Raw genomic sequence first — 20,716 nt, 5'->3', positions numbered from 1 at the left:
TCTCTACCCATTGGCTGGAAATCAACAGTGGTCCAGTCGATTCCCATTAAAGCTTGAAAGACAGCCTCTTCATGGATCAGAGAAGACGGTTCAATATCAGGAGCGTAAGTATGCTTACGGATTGGAGGAATCAGATTCTCCCCTTCGGGAATTTGTGTAGCCACTCGTTTGTTCTGATCATTGTACTGAGCTTGATAATGCGACAAGTCTGCATCTTCAGCCAATTGGCAAGCCAGAGGGCGCACTACACGGTTTATCGTCCTCAGATCATCTTCATTGAACTCTGAACCATCTTCCTTCAAACTGGGATAGCCTTGGGCTGCCTCAACAGGATCAAAATCCGGCACCCATGCTTTTGCCCGGATCAAGGCATTAATGGCTCCGGTTCGAGCAGCAGATTTTTTCAGTTCTTCAATCCGAGCAGGAAGCATTGAAAACCTCTTCAGAGTATCTTGAATTAAAGTGGGTGTCGGATTGTTATGAGATGCAGTGGTGATGATCCGCTGCGCTCCGGTATACAGCTGTTCAATTAAGGTGTAGGCAGCCTTCAACTTCTTCCGAACATCTGACCCTAAGTGACCAATGCGTGTACCTGCAACATTACAGGAAAGATCACAAACTGAATCTATTATAAGAGGGCCAAAAGTTATCAAAGAAACCAAAAGGAGCTTACCAAAGATAGCAGCGGTCATGGCATGCACTTGCCGCTTTACGGCGATCAGTTCATCTACCACCGGTTTAAGGGCAGCTTCAGCGTTTTCAGCTCTTTTTATTAAAGCGGCCTTCTCAGTGGCCCAATCATCCCGCTCCTTCTTGAAGCCCTCCTTCAGCTGTTCCATGATGCTCAAAGCATTGGTTAATTCTTCCCTTGCTTTGTCGGTTTGGGCTTGTTGGGTTTTCAACCTTTCTTGCAGATCAGTAATCCGGTCCTCTTTGATCCTCACATCAGCCTGCATAAAGACAGTGCTTGGATTTAAACAAACAGTACAAGAATTGGAAGTACCAACCACATAACAAGTTATGTGCTTGATACTTGGGGGCTAATGGCTATTTGTTCAATTATGTTCTGATATTACAATTTTTATTGGAGTCCCGGTTTAACTATACTAAGTTGAACCGGCCCTTGGGGGCTACATGGATGGATTTCAAAGTATTGAGGATTATATTAAAGTCCCGGCTTGAAGAAGATTACAAACCGGCCCTTGGGGGCTAGGAGAATTAATAGAGTGGCAGTAATTAAAGAAAGAAGAAGCATAAGGAAGTTACCACAAATTTTTTCCCTCATCAGCTTTACCAGACCAGCTTCATAATAACGGCTAGTATATAGCCGGTTCAAGTAACCAGAATGAAGGTCTTGGGCGTTCAGAGCTGCATACGTCGTCAGATCAACATCCCATTTGCCTTTGTTCATGGCAGAAAAATCTTCTTTGACATTATGCTTAGCTAAAGCGACAGGATTCCCTGGTTCAAAGCGACCTACACCGGTAATTACAACGTCATCATCCTTGGGCTCGCCGGTTTGCACTGGCAATATCGGTTTATCGGCAGGTTTGGAAGGACTACAGGATCTTTCAATCCGGATGGGGCTGGCGGGCTGGTCAACAGGGACTGAAGTATTAATAGGCCTTTTCCCGGTGATAGCATCATCTTGCAAGGGAGGATCATTGGGAACGTCGTCATGAACGAACGCTTCAAGATCTGGTGCTTTATCCTGTTCAGGGGCAGCATCCTCCTCGGCCGCTTTATCCAGGCGGGCTTTCTTGCTCGGTTTAGGTTTAGCCCTGAAAGTGAAACAAAGAGTCAAGGAACAACATAAGTTATAAAGCAATATACCAGAAGCATATGTTCAGTCTAGCTTACCCAAGAACCGTTATTAGTGGTGGCAGCTAAGTAGCCGATGATTCACCAGAGGATGAATGAGAAGTAACCTGATAATCGCAGTCGGACAGATTAAGAGGTTGACGGATGAAACCCGCTTTAGGATAGAAATTAATAAAAAGGTTGGAGACCTCTGAGCGGCGTTTCCGAACCGGACTGTTCGGTAAACCGGCGGAGATAACTACCTGGCCGCTGTGCCGGGTTGTGCGGCGAGCTTCATGTTGCTGAGTCTTCATAAGAAATTTGGGATCCAAGTAAGCAAGAGGATGAGAAAATTTCACTTTCCGGTTTGCCTGGCGAAGTTTTGGCGAAGGCAAAGTTTCTGAATCGGAAGAGAGAATAGTTACCTCGGCGACATCAGCATTACTGGCTTCAGCATCATCCTGACAAGTATCATCATCAATAAGGCGTGTAAAAAGTAAGCCTAGCGAGTTGAGTTCTATCTCAAGGTCCGAGTTACCCACATCATCATCAGCAGCCGGATCAGATGAAGCAGTGGTCTTCCTTTTTTGGGCTGGCCTCTTGACAACCTTAGTCTTTGGCCGGGTTGATCTCTTCGTTTTCTTTGGTTTTTCTTGTGGAAGCTTCTTGCTCCAAAACGGATTATCATCCTGATTAGGCAGCAATTGATGTTCGACAGAAATAGCAATAACAGGTTCAGTAAAAAATACAATCAAAATCTTACAGCTGGCGGTTTGTTGGTAGCACAGAAGGGGAGCAGGCCGGTTTGAGCGCAGAGGTGTTCCGGTTCGTTCAACATTTTCTTCACAGCCTCTGTGACTTCATCATCTGAGAGCTGGATGTTAGTGTGTCGGAGTGGGTCATCGACGCTACCAGTATACTTGCACATTAAACCGGAGCACCGGCTGAGAGGCAGTATGCTCCATGATATCCAACAGCGTGCGAGATCTATTCCTGCTAAACCATTGGCCATGAAGGCCCGAAGCTTGGATAGTTGCGAAGCGTATTTACTTCTCTCCTTGTCACTTAACCTTTGTGGGAAGGGGTGTGTATTGCTGAGCCGCTCCGGACGAAAGCCAGACAAAGGATTTTCATTATCAGGGGAGGTATCTTTGCAGTAGAACCATGTTGAATTCCATTCCTTGGGGTGACTGTGTAGTCTGGTGTGGGGATAAGTGATCTCTTTCCTTTTCTGAATTGCCATACCGCCCAATTCGGTATTGGGAGCATCAGTGAATTCTGTGCGGCGGTTTAGGTGGAAACAGTCTCTAAACAATTCAACTGTGGGTTCCTCTTGAAGATATACCTCACAGAGCACTTGGAAGTGACATAAGTTGGTAACAGAGTTGGGGCCAGTGTCTTGCGGGCGGAGTTGAAAATTGGCTAACACATCCCGGTAAAATTTAGAACCGGGCGGCTTGAAGCCCCGGGCTAAAAGGTCTGCAAAGATCACAACCTCTCCCTCTTGAGGTGTGGGAGGACATTCATCACCAGGGACCCTCCAGTGGATAGTATCTTTGCTGTCTAAAGCGCCGATCAAGACTAAATTATTCAATTGAGTTTCTGTGACGCGAGAAGGAACCCAGTTGCAGTCATATACTTGTTTGGCCATGGTGAGATCTACAAAAAATAGGTGATTCCGGTTCAAGAATATGTTGGATAAAAGAATGCACTGGTATGAACAATGTTAAACCGGAGGCAGTACATTTAAACCGGATTTCTATGAGGTGGCATAATATGGCTAAAGAATTCTGGCGGTTCAACAAGGGGACTAATGGTGTATACCGGTTTAATAACTTTTTCTATATTAAGTTAAACCGCCGGATGTAAACATTGAAGGCAATTGAGATTGTGTAAATGCACAGAAACAGGTTTCACATAATCTCTCTGTAATAATGGATCTATAGCCAGTTCAGAAAAAAGGAAAAAAAATGTCTACAAGCTTGAAGCAGAACAGTATGGATTCAGGAAGCAGGAAGATTGATGAGATCTATGGATTTGAGTATGAATCTACAGACTGATGTTAAAAGGCCGCCGATAATCACAATAGGGTTTCAAAGACCTATCTAGAGTCTCGGCATGAGCAGGAACAGTAAGCAAGAACAGCTACAGGAACATGAAACCCTAGAACAGATCTAGATCCATAAAAGCAGAGATCTTACCGGAGCTCGGGGAGATGCGGAAGGGCGCCGCGGTTCTCTGGTGCGGTCAAGGTGATGCAACGTCCCAAGATGCTGCAGAGGTCAATGATGGTGGCAGAGCTTCGAGGTTGGCGACGCAAGGAAGACGAAGAGAAAGAGACGAAGGGGAGAAAAGGGAATGACCCTTCGGTCCTATTTATAAAGCAAAAGACATGTATCAGGCGCGCGAATCCAGGAGTCATAGATTTCGGAAGTGGAGCTGTTGCCTTGGTTATCGCAGATCTATTAATAAAAGAAGGCGTCATAAATGTTAACCTCATGATGACGTCATACCGGTTTACAACAACTAGAGATGATGACGACACGGCGGTTCACCAATTGCCAGAAGATGTTGAAGATAAAGATTTTTGTGAAGGATTGACATGAACCAGTTCAAATCAATCTGGGGCCTAATGTTGGGGATATTACTACTGGGCGTGAACCGGCCTACCTGGGCCGGGTTAACTTCATTAGTAGTATAAAGGTGATTAAGCCAAGCTGGCAGATGAAGGCCCAAGGCCTGTAGTCGGTTTAGAACCTGTAGCCGTAAACCGGCTTGATATGTAAACTTGTGTTGTAAGTTAGGAATAGAGAGAGACCAACCGGGATATGAATATGAACCGATGTTGGGACTCTATGGACCGACGGGCGTCACCCGTGTATATAAGGGGACGACCCGGCGGCGGTTCAGAGACAGACAACAACAACTCGAGGCCTAGGCGAAGCTTATTTGCTCCCTAGTCATCGAAACCACATCAATCCCATCACAACTAGATGTAGGCTTTTACCTTCATTGAAGGGGCCGAATAGTATAAACCCTTGTGTCTTTGTGTCCGCTTTAATCCCTTCAAGTTAACCAGTAGAGATGGCTCCACGACTAAGTCCTTTCACAAGGACATCTGCCGTGACAAAACCACGACAAAACCCGTCAGGTAGCCCTTGCGCCGCCTGTCAGAAGAGAAGAGAAGAGTTGTTGGAGAAGAGATAGCCCGGCTTCTTGCAGCCGGCTTCATCATGGAAGTGTTTTTTCCAGAGTGGCTGGCAAACCCGGTTTTGGTACTGAAGAAAAACAAGCAGTGGCGGATGTGCATTGACTACACAAGCCTCAACAAAGCCTGCCCAAAGGACCCATTTGCCCTACTGAGAATCGACCAAGTGATAGACTCCACAGCCGGATGCGAGCTGCTGAGTTTCTTAGATGCGTATTCAGGATATCACCAAATCAAGCTGAACCCGGCAGACAGACTGAAGACCGCCTTCATCACGCTATTCGGAGCCTTCTGCTACCTGACGATGACGTTCGGCTTAAGGAATGCCGGCGCCACCTTTCAACATTGCATGCTGAAGTGCCTCCTCAAGCAACTCGGTAGGAATGCCCATGTCTACGTGGATGATGTGGTTGTGAAGACGGAGAAGCGTGGGATGCTGCTGGAAGACCTCAAGGAGACCTTTGAAAACCTGCGCCGATTCCAGATCAAGCTCAACCCTGAGAAGTGCGTTTTCGGAGTACCAGCCGGCCAACTCCTTGGCTTCCTGGTCTCCGAATGCGGCATAGAGTGCAACCCCGTGAAGATCAAGGCCATCGAGAGGATGGAGGTACCCAGCCGACTGTTAGATGTGCAGAAGTTCACCGGCTGCTTGGCATCCATCAGCCGATTCATCAGTCGGCTGGGCGAGAAAGCTCTGCCTTTGTATCAATTAATGAAGAAGACCACCTTTTTCGAGTGGAACCACAAGGCGGATGAAGCATTTCTCCAGCTGAAGAAGATGTTGACTACTCCCCCTGTGTTGGCGGCTCCGACTCCTAAAGAGCCCATGCTCTTGTACATCGCCGCCACTAGCCGAGTAGTCAGCACAGTCATCGTAGTCAAATGCTAAGAGGAAGGCAAGGCGCTCCCTGTCCAGGGACCGGTATATTACCTGAGCGAGGTACTGTCGACCTCCAAGCAGAACTACCCTCACTACCAGAAGATGTGCTACGGCGTGCATTTCGCCGCCAAGAAGCTGAAGCCTTACTTTCAAGAGCATCCAATAACCGTGGTTTGCACGGCTCCGTTGGCCGAGATCATTGGAAGCCGAGACGCCTCCGGCCGAGTAGCCAAATGGGCCATAGATCTGGCTCCTTACACCATCTACTACCAGCCCCGCACCGCCATCAAGTCGCAAGCACTGGCCGACTTCCTCGTCGACTCGGCCGAGACCCAGTACCTGCCGCCAGCGCCCGACTCCACCCATTGGCGGATGCATTTCGACGGCTCCAAGATGCGCACCGGCCTGGGAGCCAGCGTCGTCCTCACCTCCCCTAAAGGCGACAACGTCAAGTATGTGCTGCAGATCCACTTCGCCGCCACCAACAACGTCGCCGAATACGAGGCGCTCATTCATGGGCTCCGGCTTGCCAAAGAACTCGGCATTCGCCGGATCCTGTGCTATGGCGACTCCGACTTGGTGGTCTAGCAGTCATCTGGCGACTGGGATGCCAAAGACGCAAACATGGTGAGCTACCGCTTCCTGGTGCAGCAACTCAGCGGATACTTCGAGGGGTGCGAGTTCCTTCACATGCCAAGAAACGACAATGATCAAGCAGACGCCTTGGCACGAGTCGGCTCCACCCGCCAAGAAATACCTTCCCGCGTCGCTCTTCAGCGCCTCCTCAAGCCGTCTATCAAGCCTTCACCAGAATCAGACTCCATCTTTGTGCCGGCTCCTCCCGAAGAAGTCGAATCCGACTCAAGAGCCCCAGCAGACGGCCCCAAGAAAATCACAGTCGAAGCCGGCCCGGGGACTGCGCCAGTTGGCCCAGGGACTGCGCCAGTCGGCCCGGGGACTCCGTCAATCCAGCAAGCAGCCGCAGATTCCAGCCCGCTGCCTCCCAGCCCAGCCACCCTTGTCCAAGTCGTTGTGGTAGCAGTTGAAGAAATAGCAGCACCCTCATGGGCACAGCTCATCCTCAAGTTTCTAGTGAACAGAGAGCTGCTGACTGATGAGATCTTGGCTCGGCAAGTACAACGCCGAGCGGCAGCATACACCATAGTTAGCAAAGAGCTGGTCAGGCGCAGTGTCACTGGTGTCTACCAGCGCTGCATAGAGCCAGAACAAGGCCAAGCAATTCTCAGAGACATTCACCAGGGCGAGTGCGGCCACCATGCGTCTTCAAGAGCACTCGTCGCCAAAGCCTTTCAGCACGGTTTCTTTTGGCCGACTGCCCTCGAAGAGGCTAAAGAGTTAGTCCAAAAATGCAAGGGGTGCCAGAAGTTCCGCTCCAAGCCACTTCAGCCGGCTTCCGCGCTGAAGACAATCCCCATCGCCTGGCCCTTTGCAGTTTGGGGCCTGGACATGGTAGGACCATTCAAGACGGCCCGAGGTGGCCTAACTCATCTGCTTGTCGTGGTGGACAAGTTCACCAAGTGGATAGAAGCAAAGCCCATCAAGAAGTTGAACGGTCCGACTGCAGTGACTTTCATCGCCGACATCACGGTGCGGTATGGCATACCGCACAGCATCATCACCGACAATGGCACAGACTTTGCCAAAGGCGCCTTGGCCCGTTTCTGCGTGACGCAGGGAATTCGACTGGACGTAGCGTCCGTTGCCCATCCACAGTCGAACGGCCAGGTAGAGCAAGCAAACGGCCTCATCCTGTCCGGCATCAAGCCTCGGCTGGTCGAACCACTCGAGCGTTCCGCCGGCTGTTGGGTTGATGAGCTACCATCCGTCCTCTGGAGTTTGCGCACGACTCCAAACAAGTCAACCGGCTTCACGCCTTTCTTCCTCGTCTACGGTGCCGAAGCTGTCATCCCGACGGACATAGAGTTCGACTCTCCACGAGTCACCATGTACACCGAAGAGGAAGCTGAAGAAGGACGCCAAGACGGTGTTGACCTGCTGGAAGAGGGCCGGCTGTTGTCACTCAGCCGGTCCGGCATCTACCAGCAGAGTCTACGCTGATACTACAACCGAAAGGTCAAGCCAAGATCGTTTCAAGAGGGCGACCTTGTGCTCCGGCTGATTCAGAGAACAACCGGCCAGCACAAGTTCTCGGCGCTTTGGGAAGGCCCCTTCATCATCAGCAAAGTCCTGGGCAACGGCTCCTACTACCTAATCGACGCTTAGAAGCCTCGAGCGCGCAAGAGGGACGACTCCGGCAAAGAAACAGAGCGCCCATGGAATGCAAATCTTCTTCGAAGATTTTACAGTTGATGCAGTATGTATCGCACTACCCCCTTTGTATTAAAAGTACCAAAGACCTTGGGCCCCCCGAGACGAGCTCGGGGACTGCCCTTATTTGTTATCTGTATGATAAGAATTATGCCTTCGAGTACATTACTTTCATTACAAGCCGCTTGGCACCGGGCCAGACTAGTTGGCCCGGGGACTCGCCGCCTTGCGCTATGAGGCACTTCCTGCAGTCAGATAAGTAGTGCACGGTGCCCAATCTGCCTCCTGCCAAAGCCGCAGCTCGCAAAGCGACTGTGAGGCGGGCAGGAGTGAGGAAGAACGGGCGCCCACACGAAAATGGCTAAGGACCTAAAGCACGAACATAGCGTAAGACGACCTCCAGCATTTCTGAAACGGAAAGCCGACTCATGAGTAGTCGGCTCGCCGTCTTAGCCTCTATCAAGGACGGCCGAGTCGGCCTGTCGCTTTCTAGCCGACTTGCTAAAGAAACTCTAAACGGCCAAGTACTTGCCTTCCCGAAGTAGCCAAGCACTTGACCTAGCGACTGTCCGCAGAGCGGCTGTCCAACTGGCAAGGCAGCAAATAAAGGAAGGCGGCAAAGGGAAAAGCCTAAAGAGCAGTAAGCAAGGAAAGACGGAAATCGGATAAATATTTTACATAAGCCCTTGGCCGAATCTTCGAATAGAAGTTCAAGATACACCCCGCGGGTGAAACTGTTCAAAAGATTACTAAGACAGACAAACAGAGGCGGAAAAGGCAGCCTAGGAGGTGGCATCTGGGATCGGAGGATCGGAGGAGACGGCGGTGTCAGACGCCGGGGCAGTCGGGTGGGCGGTCTCGGTTTGGTCGCCTCCGGCGGCAGTCGCCTTCTCTCGACGCGGCTCGTTGCTGGAGGCGCGGTCGAGTTGAGGCTGGCCACCTGCTCCGTCTTCTGGCACCTCCGCCTCGCCTCCGTCCTCCGCCTCGTCCTCCTCCTCGGTGCTGGAGTCGATCACCTCCGCCGAGTCCTCGCCATACTCTGGGTTCATCCTGAACCACTCTGGCGGCACTTCCTCGCCGCCTTCAGCCCGCTCGGGCACGAAGACACTGGTGTCCGTGTACTCGGCGATGGCCGCCTCACGCTCGATAAGGGCGCCCTCCACGGCCTCCAGCTCGGCCTGGGCTTCTGACCGGAACGCAGCCAGACGGTTCAGGTCCAGCCCTGGATACCACGCCTTGACGAACTCCAAGGCCCGGCGTGCTCCGGCCCGGGCCGAGGAGCCCTTCCAAGCCTCAAGACGGCCGGCGGTGACTTCCAGCCAGTCGGCGGTCCGGCTGGCGGTGCGCAGAGCCGGCATGTCTGGCCACAGGGCGGCAACCGCCAGGGCACCGACATGCTGAAGCCGGCGCAACAGCCGGTGAGCCGGACGAAGACGGGCTTCAATGCTCAGAAGCTGCTCATCGATGGTTCGGGGGGCGTTAGCGGCGATCTCCTCACCGTTTGCCCTTCGCGCCTCTCGAGCAGCCTCGATGGCTAGAGGGACTGCCTGTGAGTGACCAGGGAAGAAGTCTGCCAAGACAAAAAAGAAGCAAGTCGAAAAATCAGAAGTCGGCCTGACGCATAGTCGGAAGCCCGAAGAAACGAAAGAAACTTACCATCAATGATATCCTCGATCTCGTGGAAGCCGGAGGTCAGCATCGCCTCCTTATCAGTCCAGGAGGAGCGCTCGCTCTCAAACTCGGCCAGGAGAGCGGTCTCCCTCTGCTCGGCCTCGTCCTGCGCCTTCTTGAGCAGCTCCTTCTGCTCGGCTAGCTGCGCCGCCAGCAGGTCGCGCTCTGCAGCAAGCTTTCCACACTCCTCCTCCTTGGCACGCTGGGCGGTATTGTCCTCGCCTAGCTGCTCCTGAAGAGCGGCGTTGGCGCCTGAAGAACGAAAGAAGAGACAAATAAGTCATCAGCAAAGTAGATCCCCGGGAAGATCCGGCCCGACTGCTCAGCATTCGGCCCGAATCTCGGGGACTACAGCTCTCGGGTGCGCCAGCGCGCCCCCACGAAGAAAAGGAAAAAAGGGCTTACTCCGGCTTTCCGTCAAGTCGGCGGCCCACTTGTTCAACTCCTCAACATTGCGGTTGAAGGCAGTGGCGCGGAGGTTATGATACTCCTGCAATAAGTCAATGGAGACAAAGTTAGTATTTGGAACTCGCCAGAGGGAGTTCCGAACCGCCTGCTCAGCAGCCGGCCCGGAACTCGGGGACTACACCCAGTGGGTGCGCTGGCGCGCCCCCACAGAGAAAAACAAGAATCAAAAAGAAGAGGGAAACGTACTCGAACGGATGTCTGCGCGGCCAGATGCGCCCTGGTGCAAGCTTGAAGGGCGTCGCCTTCAGCGTGCAGCTTCGCTTGAACGTCCAGGAGCGCTTGGTTCAGCGGCCCGGTGCCGCCTCCGTGCAACCACCCGGTGGGCGCGGCGCTTGTGGCCTCGGCGTCTAGGGTTGCCGAGCTGGCAGCGCCGGTCTCCCGAGGTCGCGGCGCCGAGGTCGCCCTCTCAAGACGGCGGCGCACCGGTGAGGCGACTTGAAGAAGCAGCCGTGCCTCGGCCTCATCCGCGATCGGCGGCTCCGACTGACCCACCGGCTGTTTGCCGTGCGGTCTCCCAAACAGCGGTGGAGGCGGTGGAGGCGGCGGTGGCGGCACGAGAGTGTCCGACATAGAAGCCTCGCTGCTCTCCTTCTCCACGACGGGGTTCTCGGTGCCGGCCTCTTCGGTCTGCCCCGTGAACTCCGGAGAAGGCGGCGCAGACGACAATGGGGGGACTAGCATCACCGATCGGCGACGCGCGGCCTCCTCGGCACGCCGTCTCGCCACAAGGGCGGCTTCGGCATCCTCCAGCCTCTTCTGAGCGTTGGCGGCCGCCTTCTCAGCCTCCGCCTTCTCCAGACGGTCGGCTTCCTCCTCGTCGCGCTTCTCCCGCGCATTTCGCTCCATCGCCTCCCGGAGGTCAGCGGCGGGATCGGCCCGCCGAGTATTGGCGGATGTCTCTGTCGACCCCATGACGGAGGGGACGGCGACTCTCTCAAGGGAAAGAGGGTCCCTAAATAAGAATGGAGGGAGAATAAAAGAAGATTCGGACAAGATTCAACGAAGGAAAATAAAAGAGCATAAAGACTTACGCAGAGACTAGCGGCGGCCTTCTCACTTCCCTTCGGAAGCGGTTGGCCTTCGCGGCCGCCTCCGCGGCGCCCGCCCTCTTGAGCTTCTTCAATTTGCCGCCGGGCGCACTCGGCCCGGCGTGACGCCTCTTCGCGCCGCCTTGGCCAGCCAGGCCGGCGAAGGAGCCGGCGCCCGACAAGCCGGCCCTCGGCTGGTGGCGCGGGGCGACTTCCCCTTCAGCGTCGTCGTCAGGCCAGTCAGCGAAGGTGGCCGAGGGCCAGAAGCCGCCTTCTGTTCCTTCTCCCCCGCCTTCGGCGTCGGCTTCCATCGCCGCTGCCCCCAAGTCGGGGTCGTCGACGTCGCTGTCCGAACGATCGGGAACATACTCGCGGGGCTGTCTCGTGGCGCCGGCTGCAGGCTGCATGAGGGGGTTCTAGCTCAGAAGAAACCGACAAGAGTCAGAAGCCGGAGTCGGCCGCAAAGAAGACAAAACAATAGGGGGACGCGACTTACCACTGGTGGGGGGTTGTCGCGCGAGTACGGCTCCTTGCCGAACTGCCAGTCCTCCTCGAACTCGCAGTGCGCGATATGGTTCACCAAGTTCGCCACCTCCTTGCGGGGCATCTCCTTGGTGCTCATCCGACTTGGGTCTCAGAGGCCGCTCATCTAACAGATTAGGTGAGGCCGGCCTTGGAGCGGGAGAACTCGGTGCGCCACGAAGGCGGCCAGCAAGTTGGCCCCGACGAGACCCTCCAACTGCGTCAAGACTCGGAGTCGCGCTACGGCGGCGGCTCCGGCAGGAGTCAGCATCTTGACTCGGTTAGACCAGCTGGGGAGCCTCCCAGTTAGGGGGGCGGCGTTCTAAGGCGGCAGGTTGACCCAGTCGCCGTCGGAGGAGAGGTTCTTCACGTAGAAATATGAGCGCTGCCACATCTTCACCGACTTGATCAGCGCGATGGGAGGAAAAGGGTTGTCGGCTGTCGAGCGCCGCACCGTGATGTAGGTGCCGCACTGAGCCGGCTTGCGTGCCGAGCTTAGAAGAGAAGAATTATCCCCACAGCTCGAGGGTGGGGAGAACGCCGAGGAAACCTTCGCATAGAGTGGCGAAGGCGGAGAGCAACACCACCGTATTCGGAGTGAGGTGGTGCGGTTTAAGGCTCTGGAACTCCAAGAACAAGCGGAAGAAGCCGCTCGCCGGCAGCCCCAGGCCGCGCATGAGGTGCGAGCGGAAGATGACCCGCTCGCGCTCCTCCGGCGCCGGTCGGGTCTCCCCCTCAAGCGCGGGGCGGGTGCGCATGAGGTCCGCGCTGGGGAGACGGCGTGTCTGGCGGAGGAACTCGATGTGTTCCTCTTCTACCTCCGAGCCGTCCCACACGCCGGAGCACACGGCGGAGGCCGCGGCGGAGGAAGGGCTCATCGCCGTGGTGTGGAGTGCTCTCGCTCGATGGCAGAGGCAGGAGGGAGAGAAGGCAAGATGAGGCGGGGGAGAAGGGCGCGCGTGCGATGCCGCTCCGCTCCCCCCCCCCCGCCTACTTATAGCCCTATGGGCTGAGAAGCCGAGGGGGCGGGCGTGGGATTAACTGCGCGCGATGCCCCACGCCGCCCCATGATTTACCCCACGAAGTTACTGCGTGCAGTAACAACGTGGGAAAGCCAACCGTCCACGGCCGCAACAGATCCGTTCATATACCGAGGCACGGTGGTGGAGGGCCCCACCTGACGGCCCGTCCCGTCGCGCGCGTGGGCGGGCAGACTGTCCTCTCCACGTGGCGCCACGCGATAGAACTGCCCTGATGGCTGCAAGGAAGCGTATCAGGCACGCCGCCTGGTTTCCCGCCGCGACTTTCAAGCTGCGGCTCCTCGCTAGAAAACATCAGACTCTCAACAGTCAGCCCAAGAGAAGACGGCAGCCGAGTTCCAGAGTCCGCTCCGGGGAGGTTGAAACTGTTGAAGCCCCACAATGCAGTTTCCGCAGGGCTTCACCAGCTTCGGGGACTACTATCGGAGTAATGGGCCACGGGTAGGCTAACCCAAGTCCTAGGACCTTTGAAGACATCGGGGCAGGCCTCGCCCCTCAGGCCGAGTCCCAGGAACCGACTCCAAGACAAGCCGAGTCCCAGACGGCTACTCCGAGATAAGCCGACTCCAAGCTCCCTGGAGTCGGCCGACTCCTCCCCAGGGCCCCACGAGCCATTAACCAGATAGGACGGGGAATGGCGACAGTGATCGCCCGATAGATGGCAGCACTGTTGCCACGACCCAATGACCAAGCCTGCGTCATCAGGAGTGCCGCTACAGTATCAAGTCTGTCCGCAGGACCCGCCAGTCGGCGGGCCCCAGAAGCCGGCAGGAAGGACGGCGGTCTGAGAGACAGACGGCTGAGACCCGTGCCCAGCCGGATTACCATTGTACCCCCGGGGGGTAGGCCTATATAAACCCCCCGGGGCACCCCATGCAAAGGGTTCGGACCTTCATAGAGATAGGCCAGATAGCATAGGGAGGAGAGAGCTAGCCTTGCCCTCTCCTGCCTCCCGATACAGCTCCAGGAGCACCATTGTAGTCACTTTGCCTTAGTGATCATGCGGAGACCCCGCAGAGCAGAAGTAGGGGCGTTATCTCCTCGGAGAGCCATGAAGCTGGGTAAGATTCGTCGGCGTGCATGTCTTCGCCTCATCCCGTTTCCAGGCACCGGCGATGTTCTACTCGCCCCCACCATGATAAGCCATCCTTTGGCATATGTCGCACCCAACCCCCGACACTGCGCCAGTGCATGTGTATGTCAGCTTTGTAGGGTTTTGCATTCCAATGAGGTATACATACTCTCTTTTCTTTACCTTGTTCTCTTATTCTTTCAAAATTATACCTTGATCCAGAACATTGCACAATATTCATCCGTAAAGAAATATAAGTGTTTGGATCACTATATTTCTTTCCGGAGGGGGTACTTTGTAAGTCAACTTCAGTTGTTAATCATATATACTTGCATCTATCTGTATGATCTATTTGGTGTCTTTGTAGATGTCAAAACTGAAAAGCACTTGTATTGTATCTATCTAAGTTTCGGTGTCATTTTCAGGTTCAAACGAATAGCATCGGGTGCATTGCAAAAGCAAAGAAAATCCCTTTACTGTACAATCAAGCCCAGTCAGGTTTATACTTACTAACAGGCGAAGTACACAAATGTTGCGGCTGTACAAAAGCCAAAGTTAGAGAAGCATCTGTGTACCAGAAGATGCCAAGTGGGCAGCTAGAGCTAAGCTGTATAGTTTCAGAGAATAAGACCACTCAAACTGACATACTACAGAGCGCAGAGACACCCCAGTCACTGCCCTTGTGTATATATAGTATCAGTGAAGTTTATAGTTACTAGTAGGTCGACCAATTCTCTCCTTCCTAATCCTCTTACAGAGTACACTTGCCCAGTCTTCACTGTGAATGAGGCAAATTATGTTCAAGTTATCAGTGATCACTACCCTTGTGTATGGTTTCTTAGCAAATTATGTTGGTAGCTTTATGGAATGAATGAGGCAATGTATGTATATCACCCAGTCTTCAAGTAATCAATGTCACCGTATGAATGAATTTAGTGACAGTGATTTGCTCTAGTTCCCAGTACTCAATCTTCAAGTAGTCACTGTTCCTGTATCAAAGAATCCAGTGATTGAGATTCCCTAGCTCATCAAAGAGTCAAAGACCTCCGGATGCATCCAGTTCCAGTGCATTGTGCACTTACATGATGTCAAACATATATAAGATGGATCATGTGATCCAACTAATTGCCTGGTCCATTGTCCAATGCACCGTCCATTGCTTCTCTGACCCAATATAATGGAAGTGATATATGCAGCATGTAACATTATAAGTCATGTGCTAGTCCCTGAATCTCAAACAGAGTAGAAGCATTTACAATTGTTTACAATGAAGGTCTTACAGCATATAAAGCCTGTCTGTTCAAGCTAAGAAATGAGAAGAAATAGAAACTAATAAGATGCAGAGTTAGGGTTGAACTCGTATAGTGGCACTGTTGACAAAAATACCTTGCGCACTTTTTATTTATTTATTTTGTTTTGTGTTTTTGCAAGATCTTCTTATCCAATCTAACACAATTTAATCTATCTCAATATCGTGGAGGGATTGACAACCCCTCTTACACGTTGTGTTGCAAGTATTTGTTATTTGTGAAGTTGTCGTTTCAATAGTGTTGCTTGGTTCTCCTACTGGATTGGTAACCTTGGTTTCATAGCTGAGGTAAATACTTACCGTTGTTGTGCTGCATCATTCTCTCCTCTTCGGAGAAATACGAATGTAGATACAAGCAATCAGGGGACCGGGGAGGCTGTTGGAAGAGCTCAGTGCGGCCATGGACGAGGACGGCGAGGGGATGTCATAGGCGCACTATAGAGCGCGCGTTTGGCACGCTCTAGAGGTGGTCACCACTGGCATTGCATCTGCCAGTGTCCTCCAGGCTGCCAATTCATGTCTAGGCTATGTATTGAAGGTCAAATAATGTATGTGCATGTGTGTGTGTGTGTGTGTCTGTGTGTGTGTGTGTGTCACTACTAGGGAAAACCCTAGCAGTAGCGCTTGTTTTGTGCTCACTAGTAGCGCGGGTAGGCGCGCTACTAATAAGGCGCTACAGCTATTTCTTAGCAGTAATGCGTGCCCGCACGCGCTACTGCTAGGACGAATAGCTGCAGCGTTTGTTCACTCCCACACTACTGCTAATGTAACTATTGGCAGCGTGTTTTCTCTCCATCGCTACTAGTATTCTTTTTTTATTTTTTTATTTTTAGTGTATTTATGCGCCATCGTACAAATATTGGTACAATACCAGTTATGAGGTTTACATCATTATGTCCATAACAGTGTTTCAAATGAAGGTGGATTAGGTTCAAGTGGAGGCAATATGTGGTGCATGTCAAAAGTATACTACTAATCCAAACTTGATCTAGTTTGGACTAGTAGTACTTTCGATGTGCACCACATGTTGCCTCCACTTGAATCTAATCCGCCAGCACAAGATATTTAATCATCATCATGGTCATTACCACCAACAATATTTATTTAATCACCACTAACACTAGCTAATAATAATCATCGTAGTCATTACCACCAACACTAGCTATTTTATCATCATAGTAATAGTGTAGTACATCATCATCCTCAAACTCATTTCTAGCTAGCTAATCACTCCTACTGCTCTCTCTTAGGTAAAATAACATAAAACATGTGTAGCTCTCCTCCTTGATCAAGTTGGAGCATGCAGATGAACCTGTCTCCTAATCGTGGGTAGCGCCTCTGTTTGCTGCCCCCTAGTACTTCTCTGCGCTCCCCCATCATATATTTGGTCCAGTCTTGCACTATTAAGCATCCGTCGCTAATCTTGAATGCACTAAAGTAATCTGTAGGATATCTTGGCCGTAAGCTAATAATACGCATGGTACCTTTAGTCCCATAAGGCACAACATTCATCGGGAGTCCCTGTTGAAGAACATCGTATGGTAACATACTTAGCAATGAAGTTTAGCTTCAAAAATAATGTATGGAAAAGAAGCACTGACGATAAATAGTAAAAATCTTACCATCCTTCCTAAATAGATGTGACTGTAGTTCATTACGAACACTATTGGTCGCACGTTTTCAGTACTAACATTTCTAAATCCAGGAAGAAAATTTGTCTTGACAGTATCAAGATCCTCAAGCCATGAAACATAATGACTTAGCTCCTCGCAGTTTAATTCAGCCCCGGGACAGTAGTAGGTCCTGTCTACCAAGCGCTGGACATGTTTGCTTGCACCGAAATAAGCTAACAATACAAATTAGTTGTCAACTATTTTTGAATAAACAATATCAAAAACATAAATATGGTTGAGAAACTTACATAATGGTATAACTGGAGGCGTCTGCACATCGACCCAGATGTCAGTATTACCTTCAATATCATCTTCTGGACGAATATCAAAGGTGATAACCATATCAGGCTCAAATGCATAAGTCTTGCATAGTGCTCGCCATGTTTTGCATCCAAAATAGGTGTAGTCGTCTGAATTGTATAATTTTGCGCGGAAAATATAACCATGCTCGGTCTTCAAGTAAACTTTCTATACCTCCGTAGTATGACTGAAACCTATCTTATCCAATACAAAAACTCATGCATGGCAGGGGATACGCTAGTAGAATAGTAAAAAAATATAAGTTGAAGCAAATGAAGCAGATGTCATGCTTAATTACGAAAAAAGACTTGTCGTTGTGACTTACCGTATCCACTTCGAAGTTTTCGTCTAGCTTGATGCTGAAGCGCCTATCATCATCTAGGAAGATTCAGTCGCACAGGCCGTGCTCGTCTTCGCAGTATTTGCAAATACCGAAATCCTTTTTGTCGTCAGACATTTCCTATGTTCATAGTTAAAACATTAATTGAAAATCGATCGAAGACAACTACCAGGATACTCAACACACAAATCCCGGGCACTTGATATTTCCTACACATTCTGGCACAAAGTCATGACAAAATTCACGAAAAAATCCGGCAAGACCTTTGCTAAAATAGGACATATCGAGCGTCTGAAATTTGCCGGAACGGAAATGAATCAACACTCCGGCAAAACATAGGCCACTTGGAGGTGTAACATGCAAACATGACCGGCCACTTGGATATTGAGCAACACAAGATATACATTTCAAAATATCTTATAGGACTCAAATTAGCATGCATTCAATAAGCAAAAGTAAATCATCTCATGTGTCCGTACATCATCGAATATTATCACCAATATATCATGAATAGTGTCATACATATGACATCACTAATACAACTAAAACCCTAGCACACAACGGGTATCGGCGCGGGCGGTGGACACCCACAGAGAAGGAACCATCACGGGATCATAGCTCCAGTGAGATCCCTGGAGAACCTGCCAGGTATTGGAGAACCTGTGCTCCAACTCAAACAAGTAGCGACGGACATGCGCGTCCCCCTCACTGACACGGTGACGCACCACCTCCGCGGAGTCCTCGAGCGTCTGGACCGTCACTGGCCCACGCGACCGCCACCAAAGAAGGTTCAAGTCAATGACAGGCTGTCTCCTCACCAACCTGCGCCCCCCCGGTAGGTAGCGCCTCCCAGTACCACCCCGGCGGAGCCCAGTCCCGGACATGGCCCATCTGGTCAAGTAGGTGTCGTCCTCCGCCGACTTGACGACGAGGATGCGGGATAGGCATCGTCCACGTCGATGCGGGAAAAATTGCTTTAACTAAAAAATAGCAACAAGTACTTACTAACTAGTTCTATTAATTCAACTAGTTCTTACTAAAAATAAACTTACTATAAATAAAAATATTCTAGTACCTAATTAGTACCTAGTTCTGACTAACTAATTAGTACCTAGGAACTACTGCCCTAATTACCATCTAATTTGATGAACCTATAGGGGTGGAAAGTGGTAGCGGATATTCCAATTATCCAACTATAAAGTGAAATAAGTGGTCAAATTTTACTCGTTTTATGATTCATCTTAGAAATTTGATTCGTTTCCACCCTTACATGAACCCTAACTCATTTGAGCCGCATCCGCATCCGATTTGTTTCCACTCTTACATGAACCCTAACTAATTTGATGCAACTAAAATATAAAGAAACCCTAGGCAGAGGTAGGGGAGAGGTAGGAGCAGGCGTGCTCACCTTGGGTGCCTGCGACGATGGACGGGCAGGCGGCGTCGAGGTCAGGGTCGGGGCTCGGGCGCGCGGCAGATGGCGGCGTCGAGGTCGGGGTCGAGGGCGGCGTCCAGGGCGGCGTTGAGGTCGGGGGCGGGGGCGGCGTTGAATCTGGGGTCGGGGCGGTGTAGAGGGTGTGCGGAGAGCACGCAGCGGCCGACGGGCGACGGCGGCGGCGAGAGTGGAGAGTTGGATTTGGGGGAAGTGGCCGTGGGGAAGGACGAACCCCGTGGTTAAGTCAGAAGTAGCAGTAGCGCGTTCCAGGAAGCGCGCTACTGCTACATTAGCTACAGCGCGTTCTGGAATACACGCTACTGCTAGTCCTTTCTCTTTTTTCGTCTTTTTCATTTAGTTTCCTTCACATTTTATTTTTTTCCTTTCACCTTATTCTATTTCTTTCATTTTCAATTACCTTTCTATTTGCTTTCCATTTAATTTTATATCCTTTAGCAGTAGCGAGTTTAGATTAAAACACGCTGCTACAAAGAAAGTAGTGGTAGCGCGGTTCGTTATAGGTCGCTACTACTATGTGTAGCCTATTGGCTAAGCCGTGGGAATTTTAGTAGTAACGTGTTTAGAGCAAGACGCGCTACTGCTAGAACTTTATCTGCAGCGCGGTTTGCTCAGGCGCGCTACTGCTACTTAGCACCAGCGTGCTTTTTTGACCCTCGCTACTGCTAAAGTTCTGTGTATAAGGCTTTCCCTAGTAGTGTGTGTGTGCGCGTGCTTCTGACCCAGGGCGAACAAGTGTTGGACTGCATCCTCAAGTCCATTCTAATAGCAAACTTGTGGGGTTGATACAGTGCAGGTTGCTATGATTCAAGTTTTGTATCCATGTCTAGTAATGATAACTCACTAAGGTGCAGCTCTCCACAAAATTTTAGCTCTAGCAAATCCTTCAAGCTTGCACTTCCTTCACAACTTGAATTTTAGGGCAGAAACTTAAATTTGGCCCCGTGATTTTGTGTGGCTGTGAATGACCAAATTTGTCAAAATTTGTGACAAATTTGGTGTGACAACTAGGTGCTGCCCAAATTATTTGATAATTTTTAGAGCTATAAAATGGTAGTTCTTTCACAACAATTCAAGACCTCGCCTTGACCTAATTGAGCCAATAGTTTTACCAGAGCTTACCATAGGCCTACACTACTAGAAACAGGGAATTTGCCATCAGCCAGCTCTTTGCCATCTGCCAGCTGATGGCAAAGAACGTCTTTGCCATCTGCTTATAAAAACAGATGGCAAAGAACTGACAGACGGCAAAGAACATGGTTGCCATCAGCCAATTCTTTGCCATCTGCTAGTCGATGGCAAATAATCTTTGTCATCTGCCAGCAGATGGCAAAGAGGTTGGCAAATCCTTTGGCCGTCAAGGGTTTAACGGCATACCAGCCCCACCTCTTTGCCATTTGCCAGCAGACGGCAAAGATTCTTTACCATCTGCTGGCAGATGGCAAAGAGATGGGACTATCTCTCTCCTTCCTAAAAAAAGCGAAGAGTGAAAAATTAAAGAAAAGAAAAACCCCAGCCTCCCTAAAAAAACCCCAGCCACCCCGAATCAGTCTCAGCTCACTCCCGTGTGTGCTGGATAGGGTTCCCCACCACCCTCACCGGTCGCCGCCGCCGTCACCGGTCGCCGCCGTCGTCGGTTTCCCCTACATGGCCGGAGGATAGG

This window comes from Triticum dicoccoides, chromosome 4A (assembly GCF_002162155.2).
Source record: "Triticum dicoccoides isolate Atlit2015 ecotype Zavitan chromosome 4A, WEW_v2.0, whole genome shotgun sequence".
Lineage (NCBI taxonomy): Eukaryota > Viridiplantae > Streptophyta > Magnoliopsida > Poales > Poaceae > Triticum > Triticum dicoccoides.
The sequence above is the reverse complement of the archived record's forward strand: the minus strand, read 5'-3'. Positions refer to the sequence as shown.